At 49.5% G+C, this 10897-nt stretch overlaps 1 long non-coding RNA gene across 1 annotated transcript; it reads right to left on the reverse strand.

The window, feature by feature from the left end:
- Window positions 1-124: 124 nt before the first annotated feature.
- On the reverse strand, window positions 125-8415 carry LOC142018052 (uncharacterized). Its single transcript, XR_012646668.1, has 3 exons — window positions 8330-8415; window positions 7573-7643; window positions 125-3358 (listed from the first exon to the last, which is right to left on the reverse strand). It is a non-coding gene; the product is annotated as an uncharacterized LOC142018052 (long non-coding RNA).
- Between the last annotated feature and the right edge of the window lie 2482 nt (window positions 8416-10897).

The raw sequence follows: 10897 nt of genomic DNA on the forward strand, positions 1-10897 counted from the left end.
ATAAGGGGATTTCGAAGTATGCGGGGCCCTTTCGAAAAGGAGCCCCGTCTGGACGCACCGTGCAGCGGCAAGGTGCGTAAATTTCGAAGCGCCGCTGCCGCCCGCATGCTAATGAAGCGCTGAATATGCATTTCAGCGCTTCATTAGTAAACTTCGAAATGGCCATTTCGAAGTTTGGGGCACGTGTAGACGTAGCCTTGGTGCATGGAGGTCCTCTGAGCAGGTCTAGAGCCAGGGAGCCAATAAAGTTTGCACTGCTGAAGTGACTGAACCTCCTTCTGTCAGAAGAAGAGTGCATGAGGCATATAGTACCCTCTGCGCAGGGACCACTTCTCTTGCCCCTCATTCATTGGCCAAGACTGACCACATGAGATATGGTCTCTTGTCCACTGAAGTAGTGGTTTCAGCCCAGCTCCTACTTTCCCTAGGCCCCCAGCAGGGATCAGCTGGTAACAACCAATACCCCATTGATGAACACAGTATGAAGTCCTGGGAATTACGTTAAGGTGAATTTAGATACGCTGTAGCTCAACCAGGCTTGATTTAATCTCACTACATCCCCTAACCCACTACCCCACAATTGGTTGTGATTGTGTAAACATTCATTGTATAGAAGTGACCTTCATGGTACTTTCATTCCTATTGTCACAGTTTAAGACAGAACCGGAATCTCTTTAACCTAGTGCATGGGTGGCACGGCTTGTTGTTCATCAGATTTCAGCTAGACCCCTCAGCACTGCCTACTCTAGTGTTGTACTTTTTGCAGCTTTGGCTTCCCTACCTACTCCCAAAAGTTGGCCCTGTTGTGGCAAATAGATGCCAGTTTGCTCTTTGAAAGCTCATAACCTCTTGCTTAACTGTTTGCATAATCAGATTTTAAGTTGCAAAGCAGCTTTTTTAAGAGCAAAAGAAAGTTAAAGGGTAAATGTTGACCTTCTGTAGTACTTGCTTTAAGTAGCCTCCTTTCAGGTGCTCCCTCCTGGGAAGTTTGTGTTTGAACAAATCTGCTGTAATTCATCAATTTTTTTTTAAAAAAAAAACAAAACCAAAAAGCTTTCAGAGTACTGTAGTTTTTACGTTTGTATCTTGAAAATATTTATTCTGAGTTTTATAAATAGCACATTTTATAACTGTCTTTTTAAAATAAAAATATGTATGCCACTGCTTGGAGTTTGTCTATGTATTCAGCCATCTTAGTGTAAACTGGCAGGAAATTAAACATGCAGGTAAATCGCCGTATTCAGCAGCATCCACCTAACAGGGAACTAGCACAGGGCTAAGCTGTGCAGCTTGCCTGAAGTTGAAAGGAGTCACTCAGAGGCTGCATCTACACTACAAGATTAATTCAAATTTAAGGCAGTTATCTCAATATCACCACATGACTGTCCGCACTGTAAATGCCATTAGTTCAATGTAGGGAGCACTAATAATTGATATCACAATATTGTTGTTACCTGCTGGGTATAGCGTCGAGCTTGAATTCACAAGTTTGATTGAAGACCAGTATGGAAGTGCCATGTCTTAAAATCAAACTTATTAGGCTCCAGAGGTGTCCCATATGTAACACACAGTGCCCCTCACTGCTCTGCTCTGGCTGCTGCCCTCCATGTACACAGGAATTAGGTAACAGGAAGACCATGAATTGCAAAGTGGGAGCAGCAAGCCTGTGGCTATGGGCTCATGTTTGTATAAGAGTCTGAGAAATGTCTTTCCTTCTTTGCTATTAGTGCTGTGAGCACTTGGACCCATTACAAATAGCCCCCGCACAGACTTCATGGTTCTGTCTTACACTTATTTTTTTCTGCACTGCCTGGTGCCAGCCACTGCCCCACTGCACTATATGGCAACAAGGCTGTGGTGGGGGTCATGCTTGCCATAAGAGGCCAAAAAGCTTCTTACAAGTTTACATTTGTGCACAAATCCCCCTCCCTACCCCCTAGGTGCCACACAGTCAGGGTCCTCACTCTGCTCAACCACATCACGTGGGTAGCTCCTGATGCAATAAAAGGACATGTCTGCCATTCGGTGCTCACCATGCTGCCAGACAGCACCATGACCTAGCTTGTGAGCGTTTAGGGCACCAAGGGGGAAAGAATTTTGGGGACTTGCAGCTGCCAGGGGAAAGTCTCCCTCAGCACTTTGATATTCAGGGGCTTGCTGCCACTTGGGGATCAGGGGAGGGGGAGTTCCCCCTGGTGGCTAAGATAGTCGGGAGATCACTTTAACAGCTCCCCCCCCCCACCCCTAGCAAGGGACCAGTGGTGCTTGCAGCCACTGGAGGGGAAGTCTCTGCCGGCAGCTAAGATAATCGGGAGCTTGCTGCCACTGGTGGGGGGAGGGGGTGGGGAGGTTTGAAGTCACCCCTGGCAGCTAAGATAGTCTGGGAGACCACTTCAGCTACTTCAATATTCCAAGCATCTCTGCCACTGCAGACCTCAACACCTACCCCCCTTTACCCCTGCCAAAAATACTTTTGGAAGCCTGCTGTCCATTGCGGACACCTGCTCATTTGATGTTTCTGTTATAACATCTTTTTGCTAGCATTTCCTATTTGTCCTCATGCTTCCACGCTCTGTTGGACGCAAAGGTAGAGTTTAGCTTTAAGTAAGTTTTGTTATCAATACCGTCTCCATGTTTAGTTTCATATTCAAGATGCAATCTTTGCTAGAATCCATTTGGTAAAACGGATTCTAGATGCTGAGTCATTTCCCCCTCAGAAAAAGGGCATGAAGCCAAAGGCGGGAAAGATCAGGTCCCATTACTGAAAATCCACCCAGAGACAGGTTATAAAAAGGGGTGGAGCACTCCCGTCGGGCCTCTCGCTCTCTGATGCCTCAATCAGCCAGTCAGGCAAGAGACGCAGGAGGCCCTAGTGGCTAGGGCAAGACATTTGTGCAGCTGAGGCTTTGTAGGCCAGACGTGCTTGGTAGCTAGGGTGATCAGTGCTGTGAGGCTGTAGGCCAGCACCGCCTGAAAGCTAGGGCAATCAGTATCGTGAGGCTTTGCAGGCCAGCGTAAAACTTGGTAGCTAGGGTTATCAGTGACACAGTGCTGTGGCTTTGTAGGCAGTCTATTTTCAGTTAACACTGCAAGAGAGGGAGCTGAACACACACCCGCACCCACCCCATCATTCTCTCCAGGCATTTCTCCATGCAGGATGACGAGTCAAATATATGAAAAACTGAAGAATGAAGGGGTGGTGGTTTCCATCCAGCCTGTGAGCCTGAGTGAAGCGTTTCTGTCCTCTGCCCTCCTCTTTGCAGTAGCTGAACTTACCTGAGTGGTCATATCTTGCTCCAGGACTGTGGCAGGAAGTGGCATGAAGGGAAGAGAAATATACTCACCTGTATATAGTTATCTGTAAATAGTGACAACCAGAATTTTAGATTATTATTTTTGTTAGTAAATAAATCTTTGTTCACCTTTGAGCTGTGTGGTGGTCAATTGCACGGTGATAGATTCGGACCCCCTTGCCGTATCTATCTAAAGCAGGGTTCAATTGATCCTGCAAACTGTCAGTAGAACACCTCTCAGAAACACAGGGGGAAGGGCTAGTCGAGGTTACTGTTCCCATAACAAATTCAGTGTATGATATTTCACTGCCATCACCTGTGTTTGCAATGTCTGTGTAGTGAGCAGGAAAGTCAAAAATCTTTTTTCCCTAGACTTTTCTATCCTCTTTCTTCTAACTTTGAGAATACATTCAGCATCCCTGTATTATTTTCAGGGATCAGATGAAATCACAAGAGTGGGGACACTCAGTGGATGGCCAGCTGAGAATTCAGCTACTGAAAAAAAGACATTTCTGTAAACATTTTTTGCCATCTCTATGGATGCCCTACTTTTACTTTCTTCCGACAGGAAAAATGGATATTTGCTTACCACGGGAGGGGAATGAGGAAAATGCAATGTGGGAACATGATCTCAAAGACCAGTGAGCACACATGCTACAGGGATGAAGGAACTGTAGGATAGGTTCCCACAATGCACTACTGCAAGTCAGTGTTGGGCTTTCAAGGGGGCACAAGTAGCTGAGGGACCAGATGAGATGGCACAGTCACTTGGGTGATCTGAGGGCACAGAGGCATTCTGGCATGTGAGTATTGTAGTCCCCTGCCTGGCCGCTAGTTGGCCCATCAGGCAAAAGTCATACCTAAAAGGAACAATCAAAATATGAAGGAGTTCTTTCAATGGGGTAAAAGCTGCTGAGCAATCAGTTTACATGGTTCAGTTGCCTTTTGAAGACAGCCTATTTGTTTTTTTCTTCTTTTTGGCTAGGGATTCACTACTTTTCCTTTTTTCCTTCTGAAAAAATGGCTGCTCGCTTTCCATGGTAGGTGAACCAGGGCAGTGCAATGTGGGAAAATGACATCACATACCCACAACCACTTGCAGGGCATTTTTCCACCCCCAAACTGCACCAGCATAAAAACCCAGAATACTTTGGGACTGAGGGAACTGTGGGATAGGTTCCCACAATTCACTGCTGCAACAATCGATGTTTGGCGATTGGGAAGTGAGGATACCCAAATTTGAATTTATAAAATTCAGTGTTAAAAAAAAAAAGAATTTAATAAATCTAAAATTATAATGTAGATGTAGCCTGAGGGTACTTGGCATCTACGTTTACTAATGATTAAAACAGCTAAACATTCCACAGGTCACTAAGGCTGGAATGTGCATTCATTAGAAGTCTGAGGCCCCAATCCTGAAAAGGTTTATAATAGGAGCATAGACAGCGTCTCCTTGAACTGTGCACGTACCACAATCTGTGCATCACAAACACATTCTTCCAAACGAAGCCACAGCACAGAGTGTCGTGGAGACACCCATGCTCGAAGCACTGGCATCAGCTAGATGTGGTCATCATTAGGCGTAATAACCTCAAAAACGTCCTTCTGACACGCAGCTATCATAGTGCTGACTGATACAGATCACTCGCTAGTTTGCTCCAAGCTCAAGCTGAGATCCAAGAAGCTGTACCACTCTACACCTGCTGAAAGGCCCCGCATTGATGCCAGAAAGACGGCAAACTCAGAGAAAGCTGAAAAGTTCAGAGAGACCCTCCAGGAAAATCTGCGCAGCGGCCCTGGGGGTGCCGATGCGACATCCAAATGGCAACATCTGAGGGATACAGTTTACAACATGGCCTTGTCGGTGTTTGGAAGAAGAGCTAGAAACACAAACGACTGGTTCGAAGCTAACTCCGATGAGATGATTCCAGTCATTGAAAAGAAGCGCGCTGCACTCCTGGAGTACAAACGCTCACCGAGCCAGAGTACCCAGCAAGCACTTAGAGAGGCCAGAAGAACAGTACAGCAGACGGCCAGGCGCTGTGCCAACAACCACTGGCTCCAGGTATGCAGCAACATCCAGACCTGTGCCAACTTTGGTAATCTCAGAGGAATGCACAAGGGTATGAGGAAGGCATTAGGACCCACCCAGAACAAGATGGCACCTCTGAAATCCAAATCTGGTGAAGTCATTGCTGACAAAGCCAAACAGATGGAGCGCTGGGTTGAGCACTACTCTGAGCTGTACTCACGTGAGAACGTTGTGGTTGACGCAGCCCTCGATGCCGTCGAGCTCCTACCAGTAATGGATGAACTGGATCAAAAACCGACTGTGGATGAACTGAAGAGAGCCATCGACAGCATTGCAGCAGGAAAGGCCCCTGGTCAGGATACCAGAGGTATACCACCAGAGGTAATCAAATGTGCTGCGGACACACTCCTGGAACCCCTACATGAGCTACTGTGCCTGTGCTGGAAAGAGGGTGAGGTTCCACAGGATATGCGCGATGCTAACATTGTAACGTTGTATAAGAACAAAGGAGACAGTAAGCGACTGCAACAACTACCGTGGAATCTCCCTCCTAAGCGTCACTGGTAAACTGTTCGTTCGCGTCATCCTTGGCAGACTCCACAAGATTGCTGAGAGGGTGTACCCCGAATCGCAGTGCGGATTCCGCACAGAGAGGTCTACCGTTGACATGGTCTTCTCTGTAAGGCAGCTGCAGGAGAAGTGCAGGGAGCAGAGAAAGCCACTCTACATAGCCTTCATCGACCTGACCAAGGCCTTTGACTTGGTCAGCAGGGATGGTCTGTTCAAACTGCTCCACAAGATAGGCTGTCCTCCACGGTTACTCAAGATGATCCAGTCGTTCCACAAAGACATGAGAGGAACCATCCAATATGACGGTGCATTATCGGATGCTTTCAGAATCAGGAGCGGCGTCAAACAAGGATGCGTGCTTGCTCCGACATTGTTCGGGATCTTCTTTGCACTCTTCCTGAAGCACGCCTTTGGATCTTCAACAGAGGGCATCTTGCTGCACACAAGATTTGATGGGAAACTGTTTAACCTTGCAAGGCTGAAAGCTAAGTCTAAGGTGCGAGAAGTCCTCATCAGAGACATGCTGTTCGCAGACAATGCTGCTGTAGTGTCTCACACAGAAGACCAGCTTCAAAAACTGCTGTATCAGTTCTCCAAAGCGTGCAAGGACTTTGGGCTTACCATCAGCCTAAAGAAGACAAACGTACTCGGTCGGGATGTTGCTGAATCCCCATCAATCAGCATTGACAACTATACGTTAGAGGTCGTCCACGAGTTCGTTTGCCTCGGGTCCACCATCACTGACACCCTGTCGTTGGAGACTGAGCTAAATAGGAGGATCGGAAAAGCAGCCGCAACTCTGTCCAGACTCAGCAAGAGAGTGTGGAACAACAAGCTGTACACTCACACCAAAATGCAAGTCTACAGAGCCTGCGTCCTCAGCACCCTCCTTTATGGCAGCGAGACTTGGACCCTGTATGCCCTCCAGGAAAAGAGGCTGAACGTCTTCCACTTGCGCTGCCTCACGAGCCTCCTTGGAATATCATGGAAGGACAGAGTGACCAACAGCGCCGTCCTCGAGCAAGCTGGAATCCCAACCACGCACACCCTCCTCAGGCAGAGTCGACTCTGCTGGCTTGGCCACGTCCACAGGATGAATGGTGGAAGGATTCCAAAAGACATCCTGTATGGTGAGCTAGCCTCTGGCAAAAGACCTCCCGGACACCCCCAGTTGCGCTACAAAGATGTCTGCAAGAGAGACCTCAGAGAGGTAGACATCGAGCTGGACAACTGGGAAGAACTAGCAGATGACCGCAGCAGATGGAGGCAGGGGTTACACAAGGGCCTTCAGAAGGGCGAGATGAAGATCAGACAGCTAGCAGAGGAGAAGCGAGCGCACAAAAAACACAATAAGGACTTGCCAGACACCCACTACATCTGCAAGAGACGCAGCAAGGACTGTCACTCTTGTGTGGGTCTTCATAGTCACAATAGATGCTGTAAATGAAGCCCTCAATTGAAACTTTAAAGGGCGCGATCCATAGTCTATGCAGACTGAAGGATGCCTACTACTAGTTTTAAGTGTGGATCTATGTTAAGGAAGATCCAGGAACAGGGAGGGAAGACTTTGTATAGGAAGGGACCAATTTCATTCTCATGGTCTGGACTCCTCACACGCATAAAGTTAAGCAAGTGGGTGTTTGCAAACTCACATCCAAAACGGGTAACGTAACTTACCATAAACATAGCCCGCACATGCCCGCTCCACTTCCGAGTAAGGAACACGTCCATCAGCAAACGCTTCTGACCTAGAGAAAGGATTTTTAAAAATGCAGCAAAGCTTTTTACAAAGTGCATATATGCTTTTTGAGAAAAATCAACCACACAAAAGAAATTTTACAGGGAGCCAATTACAGAAGCTAAAGCAAAAGCAAATACATTATTTATTCTCATAGGGACAGACAAATACTCAAAGATTTCTGTTGTCTGGAGGAATACATAAAACCTGGTACTTTTTTAAAACGAATATAGCTCTTATTTATGGAAAAACATAGCAGCTTATGTAGTGAAATAAATTCTTCATCCCTCTGAATACAGAAATATACAATAACAGTATTACGCACACTACAGAAACAAAGGTCAAGGCCCACTGCTTTTGAAAGAGGAAACTGCATCTTAACCAGCTCACGGTGAGATCAGGAATCCACAGAAGACTCTAGTCAAATTAGGACAAGATGATCTTGTCTAATAAGTGCCGATTTCAATGACAGCATCACCGTTGTTGCACAAGGTCTCAAACCAGGAGGACACTAGAACACGGCAAGTGTTTGAGCCCTGCGATGTGCGCCGAACGTTTTCTCAGGTCAGATTTCACTACTTCACACGGCGTTAACACCGGGTCAGGCTGAGGCAGGCGGGCGGGCAGAACCCCCTCCCCCCGCGCGAGCGCCGCGGCGAAGGGCGCACGGACACCCGCAGGAGGCGCCCTACCTACCTTGGTCATCCCGACTCCCACCGCGAACACCCTCCTGCCGGCCGGGGCCATTCCTGGGCACCGCGCAGCCGGCGGGTGAGCCGCGGACCAATCCCCAAGCGGACGGCGACGCCTCTCTCGGGCGGACTGTGCGGGCTAAAGGTCGATGGGGCGGGCCGGGTTCGCTCGCGCACTCCTCGTCTCCTCCCCGCCCCCCCTTTAAAGGGGCAGCGCCCTTGTAACAAATCCCAGCCCCGCTGGTCCCTCGCACCGGCTCCTCAGCCCGCCTCGCTGGGGGAAGGCAGGTGGAGTGGCAGCCAGAGCGGCGCTCACAAGCGCGCATCCGGCCCCGGGGCCCCTGGGAGTAGGCCGCGGCCAAGTGGGAGGGGGTCAGTCAGTCGGTCGGTCGGTCCCGCCGCGCTCCCTCAGCGCTTCAGCAGCTGCTGCTACTTGCGGCCGGAGCTCGGGGCCCCAGAGAAAGGCCGGGCCCGGGCCTGCGAACGGGCCCTCCGCTTAGGGCGGGCGACGCGTGGCTGCTGCTCTCCCGCCACCTCGCCCCCTGTCCGGGCTCACGGCCGCCGCCCCTGGCGCGCGCCTTCTGAGGCGCGTATCGCCTCCCCCCGGGGCAGGATCGGGGCCGGGGCCTGGGACCTCTGGGGGCGGGGGGGGTGTCGTCTGTCCGCGGGTGCCCCGAGCTCCGTGTCGGCGCTTAACCCCGCGGCAGAGGAGGGCGTTCCCAGCCTGGGGCAGAGCTCAGGGTGCCGGCTGGCCCAGCGGGATTTCAATGGCCTCGGGCTTGTGAGGCGACAGATGATGGGCGGAGGCTCTGGGCTTGGGCGGGAGCCCTGGGCACCAGAGAGTTCGCTGCTGCAGGGAGAGGCCGGGGGAGCCCAGGTGCCCTTTAATTATTTTCTCCCACCGCGGTGGTGCAGAACAAACGTTCGCTGCACAAAGGCACGTGCGGATGTGCACCACCAACAGCGGCTGGAGGTGGGTCTGGAAGCCATTTTAATGCCTATTGCGGCAACTGGCCCCACACTATTGCGCGCTCTCTGGCCGTGTCTACACGTGCCCCAAACTTCGAACTGGCCACGCAAACGGCCATTTCGAAGTTTACTAATGAAGCGCCGAAACGCATATTCAGCCCTTCATTAGCATGCGGGCGGCCGCGGCACTTCGAAATTGACGCGGGTCGCTGCCGCGCGGCGCGTCCGGACTGGGCTCCTTTTCGAAAGGACCCCGCCTACTTTGAAGTCCCCTTATTCCCATGAGCTCATTAGAAGTCTGAGGCCGCAATCCTGAAAAGGTTTATAATAGCATAGTTTTAAGTGTGGATCTATGTTAGGGAAGATCCAGGAACAGGGAGGGAAGACTTTGCATAGGAAGGGACCAATTTCATTCTCATGGTCTGGACTCCTCATATGAGCTCATGGTAATAAGGGGACTTCGAAGTAGGCGGCGTCCTTTCGAAAAGGAGCCCTGTCTGGACGCGAGGCGGGGCAGCAAGGAGCGTCAATTTCGAAGCACCGCTGCCGCCCACATGCTAATGAAGCACTGAATATGCATTTCAGCGCTTCATTAGTAAACTTCGAAATGGCCATTTGCATGGCCATTTTGAAGTTTGGGGCACATGTAGATGTAGCCTTTGTGGGTGTGTGTGTAGGGGGGGTGGTAGTATCTAATGAAAGCTGATGATGCCCTAAATCTAGGGTTGTTACTTATATATCATGTATGAGTTCCTTATGATCAGCAGCACTAGTCAATAAAACAAATTCTCCCTTCACAAATGAACTTCAGAAACCTGCATAGTTTGCCTTACATAAGGCCTCCAGTGGAAAGTTACCAGTTAATAGCAGATTGTTTTCTCTTTCATTTAATTACAGGCTCTTATAGATTTGCTTCTGTTCAGTTTGTCATTTTCTGTATTATGCATATGATACAGTAAAAGCAGCTTATAAAGTCAACCCAGTACCTTTGAGCTATTGTCTCAAGTGTGGCTGTAGGCAGTATCTGATAAGCAGGCTACGTCAGAAATATAATGCTGGAGCATGAAGCTTTCGTAAAGGAACAGGTGAGCTATTTTATTGTATAAAAAGTGTGACCTTAGTTGGACAGTCCTTGAGTTATAGCCCACAAAGGAGCTGGGAAATGAACACCTGGCTTGGGCTGGCTCTTCTGAAAAGTTGTTTATCTGAATTGAGCATAGTGGCTGGACCTCTCTCAGGACCTGACTGGTTCTGAACAAGGGAGTTTACCAGACAAGTCGTCAGTTGCAGCCCTTTCTGCTGTCAGCCTCCAGGCTTGCACCAGGACAGAGACCTCCCCTTGCGCTCCCCTCACAGCTATTGCCAGCCCCAGCCCCAGCCCCAGCCCCTAAGCTCTACCAACAACCCTGTGCAGCCCTCAGGGTAGTTAAGCTCCCAGCCCTGTCCCACTTGGGTGTCCATCTGTAGACCAGCATGGTTTAACCTGTACTAAATAAAATACATTAGCAGGACAGCTTAGCCTGCACTAAAAAGAAAGGATACTGTAGTACAGATAGCTGTTGTCAGAAGCCAGCCCTATGCAGCATAAAACTCATAGCTAAAA

This window comes from Carettochelys insculpta, chromosome 9 (assembly GCF_033958435.1).
Source record: "Carettochelys insculpta isolate YL-2023 chromosome 9, ASM3395843v1, whole genome shotgun sequence".
Lineage (NCBI taxonomy): Eukaryota > Metazoa > Chordata > Testudines > Carettochelyidae > Carettochelys > Carettochelys insculpta.